Source organism: Magnolia sinica, chromosome 8 (assembly GCF_029962835.1).
Source record: "Magnolia sinica isolate HGM2019 chromosome 8, MsV1, whole genome shotgun sequence".
Classification (NCBI taxonomy): domain Eukaryota; kingdom Viridiplantae; phylum Streptophyta; class Magnoliopsida; order Magnoliales; family Magnoliaceae; genus Magnolia; species Magnolia sinica.
Window position 1 is genome coordinate 91,760,957 of NC_080580.1, and position 21,066 is coordinate 91,782,022.

Below are 21,066 nucleotides of genomic sequence, written 5' to 3' on the forward strand. Positions count from 1 at the left end.
ATTAAGGTTTGTTTGGATGTCTGACCAAAATTATTTTATGAAATTTCAATTTGATGTTTATAATTATACAATTTTGTTGTCATTATAAACAACTCCACCATGATGTATGTATTTTATCCATGCCATCCATCCATGGTGAATGTCTTTTATCCACTTCATCCATCCATTTTGCAAGCTCATTTTAGGGCATCATACTAAAAAATGAGGTAGATCAACATCTAGGTGGGGCATGATACCAAAAAATGTGCCAAATCGAGATCTCAGGTGTTGTCCACCGACAAGAAACAGAGGTAATTGAAAACCCGTTATTGAAAACTTCTCAAGGGCCACAAAAAATTTGGATCAAGCTAATATTTGTGTTTTGCCTTTGTCCAAGTCCGTGTGATGTTTGATGGCAAATAAACACTACATGGGGCGATTCGGGATATGGTCTCGAACATATGACCGAGCTGAAGTGTCAAGTCTATTAAGGTGAACGTATTCCACCAACAATCGGTCTAGAACTATTTTGGACATTTTGGCCACCTTTAGGGTAATTTTGAAAATAGAATTTCATAGATCTTGATACTAGGTTTGTAGTGTCTCCCATGCCTGGTACTCATAATTGCATTAGGTCTCCATGGTAGATTTGTAGTGCCTCTTATGTCCAGCTGTACTCATAATTGCATTAGGTCTCCATGGTAGATTTGTAGTGCCTCTTATGTCCGGCCGTACTCATAATTGCATTAGGTCTCCATGGTAGATTTGTAGTGCCTCTTATGTCCAACTGTACTCATAACCACATCGGGTCTCTAAGGTAAACAACATCTTGTCTATAGACCAGTGTAGGCAGGGGTCCAACCTCAGGTCACCTCATCATATGATGCCAAGGCTTCTCTCACTTCAACATCCTTAAATTCAAAATTCCTAGAAGGGTCGGGGAGTTTCCCATGGTAACATACTTGTGCACTTTTGACTATCTCTAGGGTAGGTTAACCTCGGGAAATTTATTGGCTTTAAGCGTTGGGCATGGGTTCCAGTCCCAAACCTGTCAGTTGTATGGAAACCGGTTCGGGGAGTTTCCAGTCCCAAATAGTAAACATCCAGATTTAGCCCGATTTAATCAAATCCATTAGGGCTTGTTTTTAGGCAGATCCAATTCATCGAAAATAAGATTGAGCCAAAACTTTATTCCTAGTTAATAGGCAGACATCCTACTAGAGCTGGGCATGTCTGACCGATCGGACCAGATCCAACCTGATTCGAACCGAACCGACGGCCTGGATCGGTGCGGTTCGAGTAGGATCAGCATGATCCGACCGTTCATCGGATCGAGTTCGGATCAATGTCAATTCAGACAGATCTGATCCGATCAGATCCGGCTGAGGTTAAAATAAAGCCATTGGATGTTTGCATCACAAGTTTTCTACTTTTTCTTATGGTATGGTCCACTTGAGCTTTGGATATACATAAATTTTGGGTTCAACCCCTAAAATGATCTGGGAAAATGAATGGACGATGTTGATCAACCACATGCATTCACAGTGGACCCACGTGTATTCAACATATAACACACGCCAACTATTCGGGATAACTTGAGATTTTTGCTTGCATCTCACGCAAGCTACTGTTAGTAATGACAGGAAGTGAAGTCATCAGGTACTGTAGGACCCACCGTGATGTATGTGTTGTATCCACACTGTCCATCAATTTGTAGAGATCATTTTAGGCCATGAGACAAAGAATGAGTCAAATCTAAATTTGGAGTGGACCCCACCATAGAAAATAGTGGAAGAGTAACTCCTACCGTTGAAACCTTCCTAAGGTCCACTATGATGTTTATCTGAGATCCAACGTGTTCACAAGTTAATACAGACATGAAAGAAGAGAAAACACAAATTTCAGTTTGATCGAAAACTTCCGTGGGCCTTAGAAAATTTTAATGGTGGGTGTCACTCTCTCCTACAGACGTGAAAGAAGAGAAAACACAAATTTCAGTTTGATCGAAAACTTCCATGGGCCTTAGAAAATTTTAATGGTGGGCGTCACTCTCTCCGCTATTTTCTGTGGTGGGGTCCATTTGAGCTTTGGATCTGACTAATTCTTTGGCTCTGGCCCTAACTTGATATCTCCAAATGAATGGACGGTGCAAATACAACACATATATCATGGCAGGTCCCACAGAGCTTAGTCACGTCACTTCGGCAGGCCAGGGAGTCTAGGTACTCAACGTTAACCTGTCATAGCTAATCCGCTCCCACACTCAACCTACAACATACCATTGTATGTACGTGTCGTGCAAAGGCGAGCGTGTACGCCCCTCAAGCTCCGAGTTGTACGAACAGCTTAAATGAGATCAAACTTACATGGACCCCACCATAACGTTTATTTTCCATCTAATCTACTAATACTGTTAAAAATACATGGATAAAGTGGAAAAACAAATTTCATATTGATCCGAAACTTCTGTGATCTGAAAAAGGGTTTCAATGGTAAACGATTAATCCCTCACTGTTTTTTGCAGTGTGGTCCAATCGATCTGTAGATCTGTCTTTTTTTTTTGCTCAAGCCTTAAAACAAGCTCTCCAAATGGATGGACGGTTTGGATCAATCAAGCAATGCTTTTTCTTGGACGGTGAGGATGGCATGTAAACATCACAATGGGCTCCATCATATTGGACAGCAAGATCGATTGATGGTGTGGAAGCTATATACATCAGGTGGGGTCCACATCAGTGTGGCCTACCAGCCTTGAAGCAAGCTGATATTTAAGTTTTTCCTTCAATCAGGTCCGTCCAAACGAACCACCGAGTGGGCCCACTCGGTGGATGGCATGGATAACATACATGTATCATCAGGTGGGCCACACATCAAAAGAGAGAGAGAGATAGGTGTAGTGGAGGGACCCCACTACTATGGGCCCCTCTTTGATCACAACACATACATCGAAGTGGGTTCCATCATAAGTGGGCCCTTAAATGAAAATCAACGGTGGATCACCCACCTATTAGCCTCCTTCTTTAACTCCTTGGACTCCTAGGCTCCTTAGCTTGCTCTTTTATGGTGGATGATAAAAATTTGAGGGTGGAGATGATAGGGGTAAGAAGTGGGCCACACCTAGCTTCTCTTATGGATGTTTTCTCTCCTCATGGTTGCTTTGAAAAAATGGTAGGAGAGAGAGAGAGAGAGAGAGAGAGAGAGAGAGAGAGAGAGAGAGATTGTAAGCGAGAGGACGGATGTGATAGGTGAAAGATGGGTGATGGGTGTGTACTTGACTTGTGAGTTGACTTTACAAAATCCAAAACTATCTATCTACACCGGTAAAAAATACAACCAGAAAAAATGGATGCACAGAGTGGATAAAATTGTGTGTATTTTTGTGTTCAGCAACTAAATGATGAGACGGGATGCGTTGATTGGTCCACCTAATTTAGAGGCCTTCTTAAGAAAGGCCCACTTGGGTATTTTCATCGGCAGCGGATTAGCTGTTACACGAGTGTTACCCTAACTGTCTGGAGCCCACCTTGATTTATTTGTTGTATATCCACACCGTTCATCTTTTTTTTTTTCCTTTTAAGATGTGATCCCAAACCTTAAGAAGATCCAAATCTCAAGTGGACCATACCATTAGAAATAGTCATGAATGACCACTAAACACTTTTTGTGGGCCAACAAAGTTTTGAATCAAGCTGATCTTTCTATGTTCCCTTCATCGAGGTACTATTGACATCATTAACAGGTTGGATGGTAAATAAACATTATGAAAACATTACCACGTGTCTTTGGAATTTTTAATGGTGAGGCACTCAATCACCACTGTTTCCTGTGGTGTGGTCCACCTGAGAATTTCATTTGTTTAAATTTTGGGACCAACTTATAAAATGAGCTGGATAAACTGATGGACGTTATGGATATACAAAATGTCATCAAGGTGGGCCCCATGGTAAGGTTAACATCCACTAAGGTGTTGCCTCGATAACACACAATCAGCTCCCATTTTCATCGGCACCAGACACGCTGAGCAAAAAGTCGTTTATTTGTATCAACCTTACGGAGTAGTTCAGCATGCCTTTTATGCTGCTGAGTAAATTATGTTGAGCCCACCGTAAATGTATATGATTTATCCATGCCGTCCATCCGTTTGTTAAAATCAATTTAGGATGTGAACCCAAATTTGAATCGTATCCAAACTACAAGTGGACCACACCACAGGAAACACTGGGAATAATGATTTCTACCGTTGAAACCACCCTACGGCTCACATTGATGTTTATTTGTCATCCCATCTGTTTTTAAGATTACACATATATAAATGAAGGAAAACACAAATATCATCTTGATCCAAAACTTCCGTTGCCCCCAAGAACTTTTCAACGGTAGACATTCAACTCACACTCTTTCCTGTGGTGTGGTACAGTTGAGCTTTTTATATACTTCGTTGTTGGTTTCAAGCCCTAAAATTATCTGTTAAAACGGATGCACGTTGATAAAATACAAAAATTACAACCCAAAAGAGTTTACTCAGTTACTCAGTACGCAATCCCACATCCCCTTTCAGAGCTTGGCCTTGCCTAGGCGTGGTACGAGCAATGCTTTTTCTTGGGCTGGGCTAAACTGACCCCGTAGGCCCAAGAGTAAAGAACTTCTAGATTTGAATTGGGCCTCATATGGCTTTTGAGCCTTTAGTATGTAAACGGGCTGGGCCTATGAGGGATATGCATCAGCCCAAGACCAACACAAAGCTGAAATTAGGCAACCCAAAACTTAACAAAAGTTAAAATTTTGATGTGTCAAACCTAACTGGGTGCCAATTAACCTGGGCCACCACAACTTGTGTGCGAGTATTTTTGTGTGTAACTCACAAGCATCCAAACAGGCCCAAGAAAACCAAAACTGGCTGTCTGCATTATGTAAAGTCTGAAGAAAAATAAAAATAAAAATACAACCAATCTGAAGAAAGAATATAAAAAATAATAATAATAAAAAGGCAGAAATCATATCAGAGACAGATCCTAAAGAACCGGGATCTTTAGCACGTCATCGTCATTTGTTTTCTCGATTGATATTGTGAGGGGAGCTTTCTCGTGAACTGAAATCCATCATCATTAACATTTTTCGCACGTGTCTTCTTTCTAGCCCCTGATTTAGAACCAGAGAAGAAGTCACTTCTGTGAGGCTTAACGTGACCATAGTCCGAATTTCGTCGCACATTTCGTGGAGGAGCTTCCAGCAGCACCTGTTCGCATGGGTCGGATTTACCATGGCCAAAGCCTTCGCAGCGGCACGTGTAGTCACCCCCAGTGGAGTCTGATTTACCAAGGTCAGAACCTTGGCGGCGGAGCATGGCCGGCCCCGTTTTCGTACCTTGGCAGGCGCCTTGACGACCTGGCGTACAACGTTGACCTTCGGATTATTTCCTTCTTGGGCTTGAGTCGGATTTACTAGGGTCAGAAGTACCTTGGCAGCTTCCGGCAGCACCCGATTCGCCTGGGTCTCAGCATCTCATTATATAAATGATTTTATCTCACCATATGTAATTTTCAATGTAAAGTTGGTGTTGGGTGCTGAGACTTCTCAATGAGCGCAGAAGCATCCCTGGACAGAATGAAACATATTATAGAGAATGAAAAAAAAAAAAGAAGAGTAAACACAAAAAATACAGATTTTACATGAAAAGTCCTAATAGGAAAAAACCATGATACAAAGCGGTAATCAATCCCCTATTATAAGAAGAATTATAAGAGATGGAACAACTTATAGATGAGAAATCCTAGTTCCATTCAAAACCTTTGAAAATGTGCTAAACTCCCTTTTGTTTTACCCTGTTTGCAAGATTAAAAGAGTATTTTTACACTTTCGTATGCAATTAGAAACAAAACCCGTACTTATGCAGAACTCCCACACACTATCGATCTGAATGTTGATTGAATTGACATGAATCAATAAACCATCGATCGAATCAAAACTTCTATCGATTGAATCGATAATGTTCAAAAACGTCCAACGAGCAAATTGGAATTTTTGATAATATTTTGATCGAATTGACAACCTTGTCAATCGAATAAAAATTTTTACTTTTAACACTAGGATTGAAGGCACCCGATCAACAATCTCCATCATGGCTTCAATCATCCATCTCCACTACTCCAATATGCTATCACTATATCTGATATTCAATAGTAGCACTATCATTATCGCTTCTTGTGAAAATTTTGTCTTCATTTTTTAGAGAATTATCTTTGCTATAGCCTAGACTTGATTTGTAACTATATTTTGTGGATGAGGTTAACAATTTTTCTAGTTTTGGGTCTCTGTAGGCATATCTCCAAGTATTCTTAGGACTCAAAAGAGAAAAAACTTCGAATTTTAGATTCTCATTTCAATTCTGAGTTATTATAACTCTAAGGTTTTGAAATTTAAGTCTAGTTTTGTTTTTTCAAAACAATCGAAAAAATGAAATTTTTCTAAAACATTGTTTTCAAGTTCTTCTTTTAATTTAAGATATTTTTCTCTTTAAATTTTTAGTTTGACAGCAATTTTATAACTTTCTCTGTACAAGGCATTGTAAGCATCTTGAAGACCATCTTTATTCTCATTTTCAAGGTCACTCTTGATATTTTCATAATGATCCTGGCTGTTCATTGTTTGATCCACTATGCATTTGACCATGGCCTAAAGATCAATACAAGGAAATCATATACCTCCATAGCAACTAGCAAAAACCATTGAAAAATGCAAGGTTGGCCTATTGGATTATTCTTATCTGGGAAAGGTGGACTGTTTGAAATTATCCTGCCTATTCACTGGTTGATCCTATGTGCATTTCATAAAATTATTTCCAAGTATTCTCCTAATGAAGTAACCACTTGTATTTTTTTCATTGATAATGAGAAAAGGAGTAGCTAGCAACATCATCCTTCCTAGCATAACATTACAAGAGATAGGATGTTTCATTGTCTTACATGCACAGCATTTCAAAGCCTTTGAAATATTATACCAGATTGAATTTGTCTTATATCTCACTCTCCTAAAATTTAGTTTAATAAAAATGGGTATTCTTAAAAGAATAAACTATAATGAATGCTTGGTGTCACTCTAACAAATAAATTAGACAAAGGTTATTATATATTCCAATTTTACTGCAAGTTTTATTATGCACAAAAATATATATTAAGAATAATACTCTATTAATATAATAAAAAAACAAAGCTGAGTTTTATTCTTAACTTTTATTTTATATAGCATATCATTATTAAAAATAAATAAATTTCTAATTAAAATGAAAAAAAAATGATTGAAAAATACTAAAAATATATGTATGGAACATACATATAATGAATATAAATATTTATAAAGTATTGTAAATTAATATTTACCTAATCAATTTTCTCCAATATCTTAATGGTACATATTCATATTCTCCATGAGTTTCCATTTAAGGCAGAAATGAAGTATTTATTAGTGGAAATTAAGTTGAATGACAACTAATAAAAGTCATCACACTAAGAATATGATTACATGCTTGTAACATGAACCAAGTTGAATGAGACTACAGGTTATCACACTAAGAATATGATTACATGCCTGTAACATGAACCGATGCCCCCATACAACTATAAGCAAACACTAAGTGTATGTTTCCATGGTTACAACCTTGTAACATGAACAGTGCCCCAACCATATGCAATAATAATTTCACTAGTTGTATCCCCCCATAGTGCCCGCACACGGGAACAGATTGGCTGTGTGGGGTCCAGATATATGTCCGTGACAAATCCACTCCGCCCATCTGTTTTGAAAGACCACGATAGGACACGATTCTAAAAGTCAGTCAGATTCAAAACTACTGTGGACCATACCACACGTTCGTGCATCAGGATGATATTTGTTGCAACAGTTTATCTAGTGTTAATAATTCTATCAACACGTTAGATGGCATAAAAACTTCATGGTCAGCTCCAAAAAAATTTCAACGGTGGATGTTGATTTTCCCACTTTCATTTAGTATGGCTTACCTGACTTTGAATCTTCCTGATTTTTGTAACGTTGTCTTATTTTCGTCTTTAAAAACAAATGGATAGAAGTGAATTTGTCAATGAAAAAATGGATGGACATGGTGGATTCTTGCAAACAGCACAGTAGGCCCACCGCCCACCTAGCTTCTGACAGCAGAAACTGTGTAGTCGATACCTTGACCGGACCTTTAAGCATCTAATCAGATCTACATGAGCCACCTTGATGTGTGTGTGTTTATCCATGCTATATATCCTTTTTCTTGGATCATGTTAAGGGACGCGGATTAGCCACTTACAGGTTGAGTCGCGAGACTCACTAATGAAGTGACATTACCAAATTCTGTAGGTCCCAATATGATGTATGTTTTGTATCCACACCATCCATCCATTTGGAGAGATCATTTTACGGCATTATTTAAAGAATGAGGCAGATCCAAAGCTGCAGTGGACCCCACCACAGAAAACAGTGGAGAGAGTAACGGCCACCATTGAAACCTTCCTAAGGTCCACCGTGATGTTTATTTGAGATTTAACCTGTTCATAAGTTAAAACAGGCATTAGATAAGAGAAAACACAAAATCAGCTAGATAGAAAACTTTTGTGGCCCTTAGAAGTTTTTAATGGTGGGCATAAGTCTCTCCACTGTTTCTGTGGTGGTGTCCACTCCAAATTTGGATCTCACTCATTCTTTGTCTCGTGCCCTAAAATGGTCTCTCCAAATGGATGGACGGTGTGGATACAAAACATACATCATGTCAGGACCCACGTAACTTGGTGACATCACTTCAGTAGCTAGTCTGTAGTCTCGCTACTCAACCTGTCAGTAGCTAATATATTGACTTAAAAATGAGACAATCCAACAATCTGATAGACTATACTAAAACGATAAGTTTATGTTGGATTAAAAGCACTACGCATTAAATGTAATAATATCTCTTGTCCGGTAATTATCTTGAAAAGGATGAATGCTTGGATATATACATCGTGAAGATCCATGCCATCCATCTATTTTACGGCCTGTGTGTTATGAGGCATGATCGAAAATGTGAAGCATATCCAAAGCTCAAGTGGACCTATTTATAACCTCACATAGATCTAGATAAAGGGAAAGCTTGATCCAAAACTTCCATGGCCCACAAAATATTTTCAATGGTAAGTGTTTAATTCCCACTTTGTTGTCCATTTAAGGCTTGGATATGGTTCTTGCTTTTGGTAATTTTACTAAAATAACATTTAAAAATGTATGGACGGTGTGGATAAAACCCATACATCACAGTGGCCATTGGACGCATTCTCCGTTCCTAGCTTGGGAAGGCCCGGTAGTTTCCAATCCCTGTTCGCGTACGCAGTATCTGTCGTCGCGCGAATGTCTTCCGCCCTTTCTAGATCATGATAACGGTTAACCTCCAAAAACTCGCGTGAATTTCTCATGCAGAACGTCTTCACTCACGTGGCTGGGATCCAGCCCGTTCATCAGCTCTGCCATCTTATATTTGGACGGGGGCCCAAAAGTCAGACCTATTCAACACTCGGGTAGGCTACACCATCACAAAAAGATGAGATGGGAAGCCCCACCATTAAAATAGTCCAATATTGTCTGTGTGGTCCACGTTGACGTTTATATTAATTTCATCTACTAACGGATTCCCCAAAAATCAGTACATTCTAGAAGACTCATGTGGAGAAAACCACGTTAATTTAGAGCATGATTTTACACTAGTTCCTATGGTGTGGCCCACCTGGAATGATTTTTAGACTGTATATGATAAAAAATGTAGGTATTGAAATAGCGGGCATCCAGCAACTCTGCTTCGTGGAAATATAACAAAGAGAAAAAGACAATATAGTATCTCTCTCTCTCTCTCTCTCTCTCTCTCTCTCTCTCTCTTTCTCACAGTTGGCTTTTTGTTTGAATTGCTGAAAGGAAGGAAGGTTAGTGTTGTTTTGTTGTGATAAAAGCTTCTTTTTTCTTTTCATTGTCTTCTGCTTTTGTTCATCTTTCTTGCAATGCATTTGCAGCATGAAAAGGAATTTTATAGATTTTGTTTCTATTAGGCTGTGTTTGGTTGACCACCAAATATCATGTAATTACATGATTATCTTGATATTTGAAATTTATTGATATTCCATATATAACTTTCTTGCTTGCCATGCTTGAAACGTCACTCAAAGATCGATGTTACTACACATCCCATTGTGGACTTTCAAATTGACAATTCATAAGAGAGAAATGGGCTGAGATTGTAGTCTTTATAGGGGTGGCAATGGGTCAGGTTTGGTTCCGGTCGAGGTCGGCCCGAGGCCAACCTGTTTATTAATAAACGGCTCAAGAATTTTGACCCAAGCTGACCCAACTCGACCCATTATGCTATGGCTCGACTTACCTGACCCAACCCCACACTACTATTATGGCTCGACTTACCTGACGCAACCCCACATTGCTACACTTGGTTTTAAGAGTTGCATTCTGACACTGCCAATAGCAACTCAATACTCGACGGTGCTCCATGGGCTGTACTAGAATGTATATGTTTTGTCCGTGCCGTTCATCTATTTTGGATCATTATTTTAGTACATGAGCCCAAAATTGAGGTAGATCGGCCACACCACAGGAAATAGTGGTGATTGAACACCCACCATGAAAGAGTTCTTGGGAGCCACAAAAGTTTTAGATTAAGCTGATATTTTTGTTTTCCCTTCATCAGGTAGGTCTGTCCGACTTAATCAATAGGTTGGATTGAAAATAAATGTTATGGTGGGCCTAGGAAGTTTTTTTAATGGTGGCCGTTCAATCACCCTTGTTTTCCTGTGGTGTGGTCCAACTGAGACTTGGATCTAACTCATTTTTGGGCTCTTGGCCTAAAAAAATGATACAAAATGGATGGACGGCATGGATAAAATACAGACATCATGATGGGACCCACAGAGCACTGTCCAATAGGGTCCATTATATGATTGATGTCTACTTATTATCTATTAATTTGTTTTGGATTTTGGGTCAGGTTGGGCCAGGTCATTTGGACCAGCTGGTAGGTCGAGTTGGGTAGGATCCAACTTGAATCCAATATGTTTACTTAAAGTGGCCACATTTTCTAACCTGAACCCAACCCATTACTCATTTAGCTTGGCCCAAATAGGCTATGTTCCTTTTCAGTAACTTAAACTGTTTATGTGCCATGATTTGGACGCCTAATTTGAGTTGCATATATGCTAGGTGTACAACTTTTTAGCACATGCATATGAACTATCACAGTTTTCCAGAGTATCAAGTAACTCCCAACATGAGGAAATATGCATCACTAGGTCCGAATTATCAACAGGCATTTTCATCTGTCCAGCACTCCATGCTAGGACCCCCCGCTCATGTTTCAGTGACCCATGCAATTCATCTGCACAAAAATATCCCTCTAGAAAATCCTAGTGATCTAATAATTAGCTTGCGCAATGACTATTAAAATAGACAGCAGTCCACATGCAACAATAACAAGTCCATTAATGTGGTTGTTGAGATCTTTCTTCGGATGATGGGATTTAATACAGTTCATTGATGAGTTCTTGGCTTGAGTGAAAATGTTGGTAATTCAGAAGAAGCGTTGCTTATTTCCTCTCTATAAATATTTTAGTTTTTATACTTAAAACAGCATAAACTTCTGTCAGGTCAGTTTATGGAGATCTACATTAGGATTATTATCAAAGTGAAATAAGGCGAACTTGTTGTGGCCCATTGCGAGATTAGATTTCATTTCAGTTGGGTGCTTATTAGTAAATAAAAGGAAGTTTGCATATGCTATTTTCATATTATCTCCTGTTGTCGATTTCTTAAATCTATAAGCAACGGGGTGTGTCGATGCCATCGATAGAACACTCAATGCGCGCAATCGAGCAAATGTTGATGCCATCGGAAAAATCTGAAAAATTCATATTTTGTTGCTGGAACGTTTTGGTGTTTTACTCGATGCCATTGAAGTTCCATCGAAAGTGTCACCGAGCACGCACACAGAATTGCGCAAGTGCGAGATTTGTTTCATATTCCGATTGTGATACTATGGTATACTATATGTAACTGGCGTAATCAATATTTGGGAAGGAAGAAGAGGTGTTCTAGGCTTTCAAATTTGTTCCTAAGGGTTTCAAGGGCATAGCTTGGGCTTCTGAGGTAGATTCGAGGCTTGTTCGAATCAGTAACTCTCCATCTCTTGTAATTTCTGCTTTCCCGAAAGGGTTTTTCCACAAAATTCGGATTATTTGTGTTTGGAATTGGTTGTGCGATTGGTAGTACTTCACTTGATTCAACTCTGTGTGCTTCCGCTATTCCCCAACATCTTCCACATTGAGACTGGTATATATTATTATACAGGTATTTTTGTTTGATCTATGTTTTGAGTTAGCCTCTAATGAATTGGTGAAAGCGTTTGGCTGCTAAATGTGTTAAGAGAGTATCCTCAAACTTTTTGTACTTCACTAAATCCAAGTCCAACCATTGCCTCAAGAAATAAATATCTGAGATGATAAGGACAACTGCTAACCGATTACACCCTTTTACTATGAATTACAAAGCTTGTTTAAGCTAAGCTTGTGTCGGCCCAGCCCAAGCTGTAGGTTCTTTTGTTATTTTCGCCTTTTTTTTCGGGGCATTTTTGCACTTTTTCGCCTTCTCTTCCTTTGTTTTATAGATGTAATTTAGTAATTTTTATGACCTCTTGGTTGGTAAAACAACCAACTTATCTTCCAAAATTAGTTCTGAGTCGACATCTCTGTTTCAGCTCTTATTGCTATGTATCCATTTCCTTTCTGCTACTAATAACTAAAAATAATAATAATAATTTAAGATTTACCACTAATTTGACAATCTAGTTAGTATTTGATATAAACTTTTGTGTGGTTTTCAATCTCATTTTCTACTTCTTCTTGTAAACTATTGGGACTTAAGGTTGTACATGATTCTTATTATCTCTCCATGTATATTGTACCTTGTAGTATTTCAACAAGCATTATGTTGGGCTTGTCCTTCTCTCATGGAACAAGTACCTTGGCTAGCAAGTTCAGTCAAAATGAACAATTTCTATGGTTTATATCTATCTTTTGCGGGATCCTAATGTGCAAGATTGTAAGTATTTCTATCTTTTAATTATTGCATTTTTTATATTGTTATTTGCTTTTAAAATACATTTAAATGGCATACTATGGGTTAGGCGCTTGGGCTGGCCTAGGGTCTACTTTAGATGGCAATATATTGGATTATAATATATTGAACTTTATTTGCAAAATGATTTTCTTGGTTCTTCATAAAACACAATTTTGGCGGTCCATCACATCCAAAAACTGCCTTGTTACATCTTGTGACTTTTTTCCTACAAAAGGTGGGATGAAGGGTTAAGCCTCGCATATTGTAGAGACAACGCTACAAAATCATAGAATTGTTGTTGGATGTCTTGATGTGGGCCCCCCTTGGTTTATGAAATTGAGAAAAAATATTGTAATCAAACTACCCCTAAACATTTTTTAATCCTCTAAAAGGAAACTGATTTCATCATTTTCTGCACTAGAAGTATGCATATAATCTTCCAATTCACCAAAGCTATTCATCTAGTGTTTCAAAGTATCGAGTACAAATGACATTGACATACTAGTAACATGTGATGCCTCTAATCTGTAACAACTCTTTTATATGCATAATAAGCATTTCTTCAATATAGGAAACGAATATATATATATACACACGCGCGCGCGCGGAAACGCTCACCTGTGAACCAGTTCGTACATACTACATATGAACTTTTTTGAGAAACCATCATACGTGATGTGGATCCAAAATCTGAACCGTTCATGTGAAGCAACACCTCGTGAAACCCTCCCGGGACCAAGTTTTACTTTGATCTAAACTTTGATGGGCCATGAAAAATGAAAACAGTTTCCTCCCTTTATTTGCATTTCTCTTTGCTATGGCCCACCAGAATTTTAGATCAGGGTGAAATTTTGTCACAAGGGGTTTCATGGGATTCCGCATCACATGGACCGTTCAGATTAGACACCCATGACACGTGTGCAAAGGCGCGCACGTGCGTAGGTGCGCAGGGGAGCATGACTCTATATATATATATATATATATATATAGTTTAGGAATATTTGTCTACTTAGAAACAAATTATGGAATAGAATACTAAACTGGTAATGAGTGATAATCACCTTGAAAGTTGTTTCTAAAGAAACAATTCAGGTTGCACAGTGTCTTAAAGAATCTCAGCATTTCCTACATGTGACATTTAGATCTTTTTGAATTTACAATCTTTTATATTTTGCTGTTTCACTTTTGAAGGTCTATGAAGTCACAGGTCGGATTAGCTTATTGTACTTCAAGGGCTACACCAAGCTAAGCAAAGCAGAATTGATTGAGTGGAATAACCGGTAAATATATGTTGTATGAGGCTGTGTTTGCATAGTTGTTCTGTTTCGGTAGACTATCTTTAGTTGGTTTCCAGGAAATAAAAATTTGATAAATTTCTCCATGCAGGGGATTCTCAACATTTCATGCGCTTGTTGCTGCACTTGTTACTTTCTACCTTGTAATGTTATCAGATATTTTTCAGGATGGCTCTAGTGCTGAGTTGATGATAAATAGAAAATCTATTGTATCTGACCATAACGGGGGTAAGTTGTTACTACAAAATTTAAACTTAAAACATTTTTGTTATAGTGAACTCATAACCATATAGCAAGATTCAATTTTATTTTCTCATGAAGTAGAGTTTTCTTACTTTAACCATTTTATATTTTATCTGAACAATAGCAATTGCCTACTTTGAACCCAATAATAGAAAATTATGTAGCATTAGCAAGCCAAGCATGAAGCTTTTATGTCAAAATGTATAGCACATCCAATTACAATGTGAAAGTTTGCATTCATGCATACCTGAAGACCACAAACCTTAAAATTAAAAGCATGTATTTGTACTAGAGCTGGGCATCGAGTTGAGTCGGACCGAGTTAGGACTGACCCAACTCGACTCGGTTTTGAAATAGACCTGATCCGAACTCAACCCGACTCGGTACCGAGTCCAGCATGCCTGACCCGATCCGAGTCCGGGTCTGGCCTGGACTAACCTGGACCGAGTCCGACCTGGTCACAGGTACTGAGTCGGGTCGAGTCATCACCGAGTCAGGTCAGGTGTGGCAGGTATCCGCAAGCTGAAATCACAGCTCAGAACTTAGGTGCACCTGCCAGAATTGCAGCCTCTCCATCAGCTACACGGCATCTCATATCTGAAATGTCAAATCTGGTTTTTTTTATGTAGGAGTCGGGTTTCGGATCAAGTCGAGTCAGTACCAAGTCGGATTTCGGGTCAAGTCCAGTCGAGTTACTGGGTGACCAGAACTCGACTCAATTTGAATTCGGATTGGACGAAGTCTACTCAGTTCGGATCGATTCAACCACTCGGTTCGGGTCGAGTCGAGTCATCCCATGCCCAACTCTAATTTGTACTACTATTGAATTCACCTTATTGTGATCTAAACTATATAAAAGTTGTGTATAATGCACTCATGTAGTCTTTCTTAAACAAATCATCAATTCATTCCCATTATCTATGTGACGAGATTTATCCAACTCTTGAAGTATAGATAAATGCACTAGAACTATACGCTGAAGACCATAATAGAACAATGAGAACCCACACCCAATTGCAAGAAGAACACACTTGAGAGAAATCAAGAAGAAGGATTTTATTCACTTGCAACGACAATCTCTACAACTCAAGCTCATGAGCACAATTTATAGATCCTAGGGAACTTTCTAGGTACGTTCCTAGAGCATTTACTAATTATTAAGGTCATTATGGTTAATGAATTTCTACACATTTCTTCTCTAGATAATTCCAAATACTAGATAATGACAACTTCATGCTTTTTTAGAGACTTCTACCAAATTACCAAAAAAAAAAAAAAAACCCTTATAACAAAACACTAAAATATGGATATACATAAAAGAGAAAATTACAGAAATGCCAATCAATGTTCACACAAAACTTTAACACTGCATCTTTTGTTTGATGGAATCCATAAGTAGAAATATCCACTCTAGCCTCTCCTTTCTTTTTTTTTCAAATGTGAAGCTAAGCACCATCAATCTTAGCCAAACCTGCCTGAGTATCTTAATATGAAGAAGCATCTTTGCCATCTTCTTGAAACATAAAAAATACCCACCTCTTATAGATTGGATTCTTAGGCTCATTTAGATCTTTAAGAAAACAGCTCAATTTACGAACAGTACTGCACAATATAATAATCATAACTTCTTATTGTATAATTTTTATTGTTGTTATTGCTACTACCATAACTAGTAGTATGGTAGTGGTAGCAGTAGTATAGGATTGAGTAAAATTTATAGTTAGGGACAATGTTGTAGGGGCTCTTGTTTCTCATTTACACTATAATCATTATCCGATAGTTATATTTAGCAGTGTCTCCAAGCTCTCATCTTCCCACCATTTTCGCATTCTTTGTAATAGCTTGGAATTCCATGTGTTATATGTAGAAAGGAGTAAAAATAAGATTAGTTTTTTGTTATAATTTTTTTTTTTTTTTTTTATGAATAGGGAGGAGGTTGAATTGCTTAGGTTTTCCTTCAAGTAGACTACTAACTGTTTGGTACAATACACTTCGGATTTCTCAAATTCTAGTCAATTGTTTAATTCAATGTTTTCCGCACTTCATGCAGTTTTCGATTGGTTATTTTCTTTCGGACCTGGGAATGATCCTTCGGTATTTTCCAGCTTTAGGTGGTAAAGAATTTGTTAGTATCTATATGTGTATGTTACTAATAACTGAGCATTTTGATTGCTTGAAATTCTTTTATTCAATGTTCAAAAATTCACCAAAGACTTGGAATTCAGCCAAGTTTGTACATTTGGCTGGAGTACCGACTCCAGGACATTAGCATGAAAAATGCCTACAATAATCTCATGTATTTCTTATAAAGTTGAAGATCTTTACGTGCAATGTTGAACAACTTGAGCTTGATCTTATCATCGATTTTCAAATGAGGTTCAACTGAGTATGGATGACTCATAATATTTTCAATAAAATGAGATTTTAGGCCTAGTATTTGGTCGAAAAATTCTGAATTGACCATAAATTTTTAGTGATTTCCATTGACTAGGCTGAGTTGAGTCAGTTTCCCACTTTCAAATTACTTAGTTTCCAACTGATGTCTTAAGTTTTTTTTTTAAAATTAGGAAACATTTGACATTGGAAATTAATCTGATCTTCTCTATTTAGGTTGTACATCATTTACTTGCTTTATATTCGCTCATCCCTCACTCATAAGTGGCAAAGCACAGATCTACATACTAATGGTTTTGCTTACAAAGGCTACAACTCCCTTTGTAAATATAAGATGGTAAATTTAGCATCTGGAAAAAAAAAAAAAAAAATCATTTATTTCACCTTCATAACAGTTAGCTTGGCTTATTGACTTAAAACATATCTGCAGGTATTTGGATGTCGCTGGACAGAAAAGTTCTAGCCTTTATGTCTATAATGGCATTGCACTTTTCCTTGGCTGGTTGGTATGGTTATTTATCCACTTCAAGACCTGTATTTTTAATTTTTAATTTGGGAGTCCTATTAATTTTATACACATGACAATGCACATGCATTAGGCTGCAAGTTCTATATGAAATACACAACATGCTTCTTCTTCTTATTCTTCTTTTGTTAAAATAAGTGGATCAAGGTCCTGTGCTTGTAATTTGTAGAAGTTAAGCATATGTGGGGTTGGTAAGTTTGTGCCATGCCATAGTATATTGTTTACTAATTGTATCTAAGTCAAGGTTCTATTAATCATCCATGACATCAGGACTGGGCTAGCTCGTTTCTCAATAGAACATGAAATCTGGGCAAAGGCCTAAGATTTTCTACAGTCATAAATGGGCCAAGCTGCAAGCGCAAGGAAGAACTTCAAAGAAAAAGGTTGCCAAGCTTGGCTCAGGCCCACACAATTATTAATCAGGTGAACAAGCCTAAAAATCAAACAAAATATATGTCCCAAAATTAGGTCCAATTTAGCCCATGAAAGACTAGGACTGGAGACATGAAAGACAACAGGGTTAAAGACCAACCCCAGCTTATGAGCACACATCTTTGTGCATCATTGCACAAGAAATGAGTCCCATTGAAATTTAATCCAGTGTCTTTCACTTTTCAATTTTATTGAGGTAATTCATACTCTAAAATTCAGAGGCTATTAGGCAATTACATGTGTAACTCTTAACTGTTCTAGAGAAGTAATATCTAAAAACTGACCCAACTTGGAACTGGATACTAAGAACCTAGCAAATCTGAGTCAACTTTGTTGAGCCCCAAGTATCTAAATGTGTTAATAAACATTGCTCTCAAGACTTTGAAGTCATTCCAAGCCTTTCTATCATCTAAGCAGTAAAATTAGGTTTTTTTAAGTATGAAATCTTTCTAGTTAATCTATTTCTTCGACTATATCAAGATCTGAAATCCCTTTGATGATATGTGCTTCCAGGTTGCGAGAATCCTCCTTTTCATCTACTGCTTTATCCACATGTACCGTCACTTTGATCAGGTTTGTAATTCTTGGTTCACTTCATCCTTATCTGTGTGTTTGGATTTTTGGGTTCTGATCTTTGTCATAAAATTTATAGCAATATTCATAAACTCGAAAATTTCATAATAAGGAGTTTACTTAGAATATTTGAACTGGTACATGAGTTGGATCAATTCAAGTCAACCAAGATGAGTTTTGAGTTGATCAATGAGTTTTTGAGCATTGGTTATTACCAAAAACATTTACATCTAACTAAAAGATGTGATATTTATGTGTACTGTTCATTTAGAATTTACAATTTAATAATTTAAAGTTGAAACAATATGATATTATGGTGTTGAAAATTTAAGCAGTTTTATAGTCTACTATAAGGATAGTCACTTCTACTTGTATTTTTGTAGTATTTTTACCTACTCTTTCAACGTCTTTTATTCACTAGTCCATTTTTATTTTCCATAATAAATGCAATATTTTAGTCAAAAAATTTGTTCTTTGGAACTTACAGGTGAGTTTCTCATTATTTTTTGAAAATTGTTCAAAATTCAACAAAAAAAAAAAATCAAACAGAAGCTTTGAAAATGGAGAGATTGTCATTATGATTATATGTTGAACACTAGAATACACATTAATGATAATATGTTGAACACCAGAATACACATATTATAAATAGAGGGTTATAAGATCCTGTAAAGCAGAGAAAACGCGGCTTATTTACATCCAAAATTTTATGCATGTGGGGCCCATGGTTTTGTGACTTAGAGGAATGATCTAATGAGCCCCACCCTGAATAGGGGATGCCCCAAGGATCCCAAACCCACAAACTTTGGACTAATTTCCACTGAAAAGGGGGCCAAATTGTACTTGTAAGTTGTCAATCTAAGAGAGTTTTGGGCATCAACCATGCATGGTAGGGCCAATCAGATGATGGTTTGAATCGGAGAAACACGAACCCACATTTATGGGATTGTGTGACAACAAATTACTCATTCTCTTATGCGCAAGGACCCTATAGTTCCTGGGTGCTTACTCATGCGTCAGTGGTAGACTCGCAGGAGTTTCAACACGAGGTCATGGGTTCGAGTACCCATTGTGGTGAAATCCCACTGTGGTGTGAGTGCATGGGTGTGTATGGGGTATGAGTGCGTGTTTTGAAAAAATTAACAATAATAAATAAATAAATAAAAAGGACCCTATAGTTCCTGGGTGCTTACTCATGCATCGGTGGTAGACTCGCAAGAGTTTCAACACTAGGTCATGGGTTCGAGTACCCATTGTGATGAAATCCCACTGTGATGTGAGTGCGTGTGTACAAAAATAATAATAATAAATGAATGAATGAACAAAAAGGACCCTATAGTTCCTCATTAATCACTAATAATGGAAATGACGGTGTTGTGGCATTACCCATTGAGGATTTTAGATGACTAGGTGAGCATTTGGAACATTCTATATTCACGCTGAGCAGAAGGTCTATTGTGCACAATTCAACCACTTGACGTTGATAACTCACTCGCCATTAAGAATACCACTGGGATTTGTTGCATCCAGAATACCAAGTAATATTTTGTTATATGATATCTTATTTGGTTGTGGTGGTTGTTGTTGGTGGTGGTGGTGTTTTCAGGTGAGAATGGTTTTTCCCTTGGGCTTCTACAGCTTGCTTGTGGTGCCACCTATGATGGCATTGATGAACTTGATTTGGTTTTGGAAAATATTCAAGGGTATGAAGAAGTCTCTCTCCAAAGGAAGACACATGCATTAATTCAATGTTAGGTCTGGCCTATTGGATCTTACTCTTATGTATGTTTGCACATTGCATCTTGCACTTCTATGTTGTTTATCCCTTGGCCATATCAATATAGGAGAAGGTTTTAGTGTTCATTTTTTGTACCCCCATAAAAATTTGCAAAACGCTACAAAACGGTTTAGATGATATGTCACAGGAGGTTGACATCGTCTACACTTGTCATATGGCACTGGTACCCCTTTTTAGGCATAAGCCACATCTGTCCATCCTTTCAATATCTCTTATTACTTTGTTAGAAATCCTTTTTCTGAACCGAGAAAGTATGGCCTTTTTGCAGCGTATCTGATGAGCAGACTAACCTGATTTTGGGGAGAGGGCATGCTCGATTTTGGGGAGAGGGCATGCTCTGTATGACAAATGGTCTGAATCTCAAACAGCCACAAATGGGCAGCTTTTTAGCATTTTCTTTCCCAGATGAGAAGGAATGAGCACATGTACATGATCAAGGATACCCACGGTAAGCATGCGCTTACCCAAAACATTAGGCAAATATACACAGTAGACTGCTCACCTTATGAGTGAACTGGTCTATTTTAAGAGGGACCCACATGACATTGAAGAAGCCATTTTGTCTCCAATGTCACGCGAAGCCATTATATGCAATGGGTAAAACAACTGAAATATGTGGGGACCGAAATCCTTTGCAACACCCATTTTATTCAATGGGCAGAACAACTGAGCTATGTGGGGCCCTT

General features: G+C 37.8%; 1 pseudogene; it reads left to right on the plus strand.

The window, feature by feature from the left end:
• Positions 1–1,615: 1,615 nt before the first annotated feature.
• LOC131254389 (uncharacterized) lies at positions 1,616–20,521 on the plus strand (annotated as a pseudogene).
• Positions 20,522–21,066: the final 545 nt, after the last annotated feature.